The sequence below is a fragment of the Pseudophryne corroboree genome, chromosome 11 (genome assembly GCF_028390025.1).
Source record: "Pseudophryne corroboree isolate aPseCor3 chromosome 11, aPseCor3.hap2, whole genome shotgun sequence".
NCBI classification, from domain to species: domain Eukaryota; kingdom Metazoa; phylum Chordata; class Amphibia; order Anura; family Myobatrachidae; genus Pseudophryne; species Pseudophryne corroboree.
Genome location: NC_086454.1, coordinates 65,866,756 through 65,872,755, shown reverse-complemented (window position 1 = coordinate 65,872,755; position 6,000 = coordinate 65,866,756). Strand labels below are relative to the sequence as shown.

The 6,000-nt window shown below is 44.5% G+C and overlaps 1 protein-coding gene across 6 annotated transcripts in view; it reads right to left on the bottom strand.

The window, feature by feature from the left end:
• Positions 1-521: 521 nt before the first annotated feature.
• VWCE (von Willebrand factor C and EGF domains) overlaps positions 522-6,000 on the bottom strand; it is a 188,689-nt gene continuing 183,210 nt past the window's right edge. For all 6 annotated transcript variants that reach the window (XM_063944373.1, XM_063944368.1, XM_063944369.1 and 3 more), the window contains one exon: positions 522-1,253. The gene's annotated coding sequence lies outside the window, so the exon portion shown is untranslated. The remainder of the gene's footprint in view (positions 1,254-6,000) is intronic.

Here is a 6,000-nt window from a genome sequence, read left to right as displayed (position 1 = left end):
ATCCTTAGGTTCAGTTACAGTATGTGGTGATGGGCAAGATTCTGTTAGTCCATATATTTTATGATTGGCAGCCATAAGCACTGGTTTTGCCTATTACATTGACCATAAATAATATGAATTGGTCCTGGACCACAAATTCAGAGCACCCCTGCAAGTGCCCTAAGGCACCCCAGGGCAGTGGCATCACAACGGGAGTGCAGGGTTGTACTGGCCACACCTGGGTGTTACTGCTGGTATTGCACAAAGACTGGTCTCCGGGAACAGCCCAGCATCTCTGTAATCCCGGAGTTACAAAAAGAGGGGTTGAGGCCACGCTCCCTGCATACAAGGCAACACCCCATACCTACGAGGCCACACTCCTTTTTTGCTAGTGCATGCACTATGTATGTTCCCACACAAGGTGTCACCACAGGTAGGAATAGCCACTGCCCCATGGGCCACAGCATACAGTTTGGGAACCACTGGTGTAGTCTAAGTGAGTTCTACAGTATGTTACTGCATTGATTTTATGGCTACCAAAATGAATAAAATATTTGTTTTATTAAACTTTTCAGTGATTAGTATTTAAATGCTAGTCCCGCCAGTTTGATTGCCTTAATTAATGTTACAACGATTTCCAAATATTCAAAACAGTGGTATTTTATAAGTACCACTGTCATATTGCACCCAAGAACTCTTCTAGTAGCGAATGTGACATTGCAACACTTAAACAGGTTCACTGTCTCACTGTGTCCACAGGAATGGAGCATTATATGAATGGATCATATTGTATGGCTTATCCCATGATATTTATATTGTTACACATCTTGCTGAAGACATCATGGACTCCTGCAGAAATTCTCCTAGTATGCAGTATTATTGCTGAACCTTAGAGGATGGATGTGACAGCACTGTTGTGTAGGCATCTCTTGTTCTGACTTAGCTTTGGCTTCTGGTGATATCCCTGGTCAGCAGAATCAGGATGCAGTTTTACCAGGAAAACTTTTTACTACCTTTGGTTGGTGATGGTGGACTTCTCGGTAGTACAGCCATGAGAATTGTCTTCTCCCAGATTATCTCCCTAATCTGTTACATGAAGTCGAAGAGTGACTCACAAAATGTTATGATGTTTTCCAGTGGACAGCTTTCAGATTTCAGCTGTTTCCAGGGTAGCAGATTTATTGATGATGATGACAATGCTTTGATGAGGAATGGATACTCAGCAATGAACTGTACCAAGGTTCCTGTAACACCTTTCAGTATCTGTAGTGTAGCTGTTTCAAGAAATGAAGGGATACAGGTTATATTATCTATATTATTATTATTATTATTATAATTATTATTATTATTATTATTATTACGTATTAATTTTTTTATTATTATTATTATTATTGTTGTTTCTTATATAGTACAGAATATTCCATTGTGTTTTACAATTGGAACAAATTGGAACAACAGTAATATAAACACAAACAAACAAACAAACAAACAAACAAGTAATAACAGACAGTCATAGAGGTAGGAAGGCCCTGATTGCAAGTTTACAATCTATAGGGAAAAAGGCATTGATACACAAGGATAGATGCTACCTATTCCATTATGGTTCTTCCAGATTGTAAAGGTTCTTAATGGGCTCTATGATATAGACACACAGCAATGTTGTCCAAGGGTCAGGAGGATGTGAAAGTGAAGTAAGACAAAAAATGTGAGGTTATGTGTGATCAGTATAGAGGAGATATTATTGGGTAGCATAGCTTATGAAGGTTATGTGGGCGGTTCTGGAATCTGATAAGCTTGTCAGACGAGGTGAGTTTTCAGGGAACGCTTGAACATTTGGAGACTAGAGGAAAGTGTTATTGTTTGTGGGAGGGCATTCCACAGAGTGGATGCAGCCCGAAAAAAAAATCCTGTAATTGTGAGTGGGATCGAGTAATATGTGTGGATGAGAGACGCAGATCTTCTGCAGAGCGGAGAGGTCGGGTTGGGAGATATTTTCAGATAAGCGAAGAGATGTATGTTGGTGCAGTTTGGTTAATAGCTTTATGTTTAAGTGTTTCGTGTTTTATATTGAATACAGTAGAATATCGGTAACCAATGGAGGGACTGACAGAAGGGATCAGCAGACGATGAACTATTGGCGAGGAAGATTAGCCTCGCAGCTGTATTCAAATAGAACTGTGGTGAGAGTCTAGTTTTGGGAAGACCAGTAAGGAGACTATTGCAATAATTAATGCAGGAGATAATGAGTGCATGGGGAAAAAAAGTGTTTACAATGCCTTCCGTGAGATATGGTTGTATTTCGGATATGTTTCTTAGATGTATGTAACATGATTTTGAGGTAAATTGAATGTGATGAACAAAGGACAGTTCAGAGTTAAGAATGACACCTAGGGGGGGCGTGGCCTAGCAGTGGAGGCGAGCAGTCGCAGCTTCCATCAGCTCCTGCTTTGGATTCACTCCTGAACTGTTTTACCTCAGCCCTACACCTTACTCCCCTTCTAAACTTCTCTCCCCTAACCCCCAGCATCCGTCCGGACAGCGCCGCGGAACCAGGGGGTGCCATGGAGGCTCCCGCAGGTTGCGGCCTTCATAACATCCAAAAGCCAGGGCCTCGATTTTGGAGCAGTCCCGCTGGAATCCTGGAAGCTCCGTATTGCCGGTGATTGGCCCTTCACCCTCACTCTCCGGCTACATCACCGCCCGTGGAGAGCCCCGAGAGCCCCGCTGACACTCACCCTGCACCTGCAGCCTGGCTGGGGGCACCTGGAGCCGCCTCGCTGGGAACAGACGCTGACCGGTGGCCATCTTGCCCTTACACGCCGCTTCCTGGGGAGTACGGGCCCTGCACGGCGAGCACATAAATGGGCAGATCAGGTGAATTCCCCTTCTTTTGTGTGGCACTACCCGTGCCTCTGGCAGCCGGAATCCGCGCTTACTAGTGGAGCTGCATGAGTCGCAGCAGTGAACAAACGCCTGCTCCTATGTCTTCAGCTGTAGCCTCGGTTTCACAGCTGCCCCCTCCGCAGGCACCAAGGTCCTGTATCATCCCTGCCATAGGATATATGGGGCAATAGTATACCATTATTGGGACATTACTCCTGACCTAACAGTATTTCTAAGCTGCTGCTGTTGACGTTCTCGCATCTGCCCTGAGCAGGATTTCATCATCATTGTTACATTGCTTGTCACTGACCCACTCTGCCTGCTGGCTCATTTTCTCTCCCAGATTCCATCACTCCACTATCTGCCTGCTGGGATTTACATTTTACTCTATATCTACCCTGTACACCCTACGTGCTGGGCTTTTGTACTAGAAGAACGTCCCAACTTTGCTGATAATCCACTAACACTTTCTGCAAGTTCTCTGAATCAACTGTACCTCCCCCTGTACCTGAGACTGCTCTATATTCTGTCGCACCCCCCCCCCCCCCATCATTATGTCGATCGAGATGTGGCGATTCAATGGCTAAGATACTTCATGTGTGAAACCCGTTGCACTCCTTAAACCTTATACTCTCTGCATACTCCTGTTGCTGTTGCCTTATTATTTCAGTTGGTCTGCATGGAAAAGTTCCTCATACCCTCGTCAATGACGTCCACGGGTACTATATTACCACCTCGAGACGATATCCCCTGTGTAAACTCCTCCGATTCGGAACATTCAACCTCACGCTCTACCTCTCAATGCTCATGCAAATCCAGACCACCTGTTAACAACCAAAAATGAAGCATAAAGATCTAGTGGCGGTCTTGGGGCCCCTTTTGGACAAAAAATTGGCTGGTATTAAGGAAGCCATTGAATCCACTTTGACCCAGCTTAACCAACACTCTGGCCGCCTTGATGAAGCCGAACAGCGGATATCATCCCAGGAATATGACCTAACAATGGCTATGCGTACTATACGTACCCAACAGCTAGAGATATCCGGCCTCTCAGAGAAGGTCGATGATCTCGAAAAACACAGCCACCGTAAACAATTAAAGGGCACGAACTTATGGATCTCCTCTCATTGGGCATTCCGGAGTTATTGGGTATGGATCTAAAGGGAGCTCCGCTTCTTGTTGAGAGAGCCCATAGGGTCGGGCCTGATTGGAAAAATTCTGCTGGTCGTCCTCGCCCTGTCATAATGAGGGTCTTGACCATTATCGCAAATCTGCCTGCTTGTCTTTTAATGGTGACCGCCTTCTCATCTTCCAGGACTTTTCTGCCCTCGTGGCCACTAAACACAGAAAGTTTGCTCCCATCTGCAAGCACCTCTTTTATTCTAAGGTTAAATTTTTGTCACTCTACCCTTCCCGCCCCCGGGTATTTGAGGATTGCAAACCGCTATTCTTTGATGATCCTGAGGAGGCAAAACTGCATTTCTCTCAACCTGACACCAGATTGTTGACTCATTTCACTTGCTTGTAATTCACTATTGTCCTCGATGTGTTTTTGGGTCTGACATGCGGAGTGCTATATTTATGATATATGCCCACTCCTAGTCGGTTTTCTGTTTATTTACTATCTTTGTTGTTTTTGTCATTGTTTGTATTTTATTTCAACGTTTCAGGTTGTGTCTGCCTTGGCCGGAGCCCCCTTTCCCTCCTGTGGTGTCCCCCCTCCCCTGCTCGCTGGGACGGAGAGGGGCCCTATCTCACGTCATGTATATTTACTTTAACATTTCCATCTGTGGGGATAGGCTAGTATAGCATCTATTGCCTCCCCGCAATCTCATGTAGATGGAGATTCACGCGATAGCCTACTTCGTATTGTTTCTTGGAATGTAGAGGGGCTTAATCACCCAGTTAAGCGTAAGAAGGTAACATCTCACTTGAAATGCATGGCTCCTCATGTTGTGTTACTTCAAGCGATGCATTGGTTAGATGATCCTAGGAATTCCTTGTGAGCCTCTTGGATTGGAGAATGTATCTTAGGCCCGTATCACTCTAAATCCAGAGGCGTAGCTATCCTCTTCAACTCCTACTTACAATATTCTGTCCGTAGAAAATGTCTTGATCCTGAAGGAAGGTTTATGTTGCTAGATGTATCCATTGACAACACTGTATATACCTTACTTAATGTCTATGCACCTAATGTATCCCCTGACTCTTTTTTTGTAGCACTTTTAACAACGCTCCTTACTTGGGGTGGAAAGAATTTGATTGTAGGTGGGGACTTTAATTTGGTGATCGACCCATCCATGCACAGATCCAGAGTTTGTGCTTACACTACTTCTCCTCTCTGTCATCTCCTGCCCTCTTTCTGCATTCAGCTTGATATACTTGACCCGTGGCATATTCTTCACCCTACTCAGAAGGACTTCTCTTTCTATTCTCACCCACACTCATCTCATTCCCGCATTGACTATATCTTTACCTCTACCAACCTCTTTCCCAAGGTTACCCTCGCATCAATTGCTAACATTATCATTTCTGATCATGCCCCTATATCTTTGCATATTCAATTGACGTTGCCCCGCCGCTCTTCCCCATGCTTTCCCGCGTACCTACGAAACTCCACTGACTTCCTTCTCCACCTCAAGCAATCCTGGCTTAATTATACTCTAGATAACAATGATCATAGTTCAGATTCGCCACTGTTTTGGGGTGCTGCTAAGGCGGTACTTAGGGGCCATGTTATGTCCTACACTCACTCCAAAAGGAAAAAATTCTCCTCACAACTGCAGACACTGAGTGCAGCGCTTTCCTCGTCTTATAAACTATATAAACAACACGACATTCCTGCTCACAAGGAGGCATATCTTTCAGTCAAGCTCATTTCAGACACTTTCCTCACGGAACGAGCTCAATTATCTTATGACTACCAGCAGAATAGATTCCATAGATAGGGCAATAAATCGGGCAAATTATTAGCTAATCTAATTAAAGGACCCAAATCCCGTACATGGGTAACATAGTAACATAGTATCTCAGGCTGAAAAAAGACAATTGTCCATCGAGTTCAACCTATTTGTGGTGTCCTATGCATGATGATTTGACTAAAATTTCTGACTGATGCTGCTGTCAGCCATTGCATTT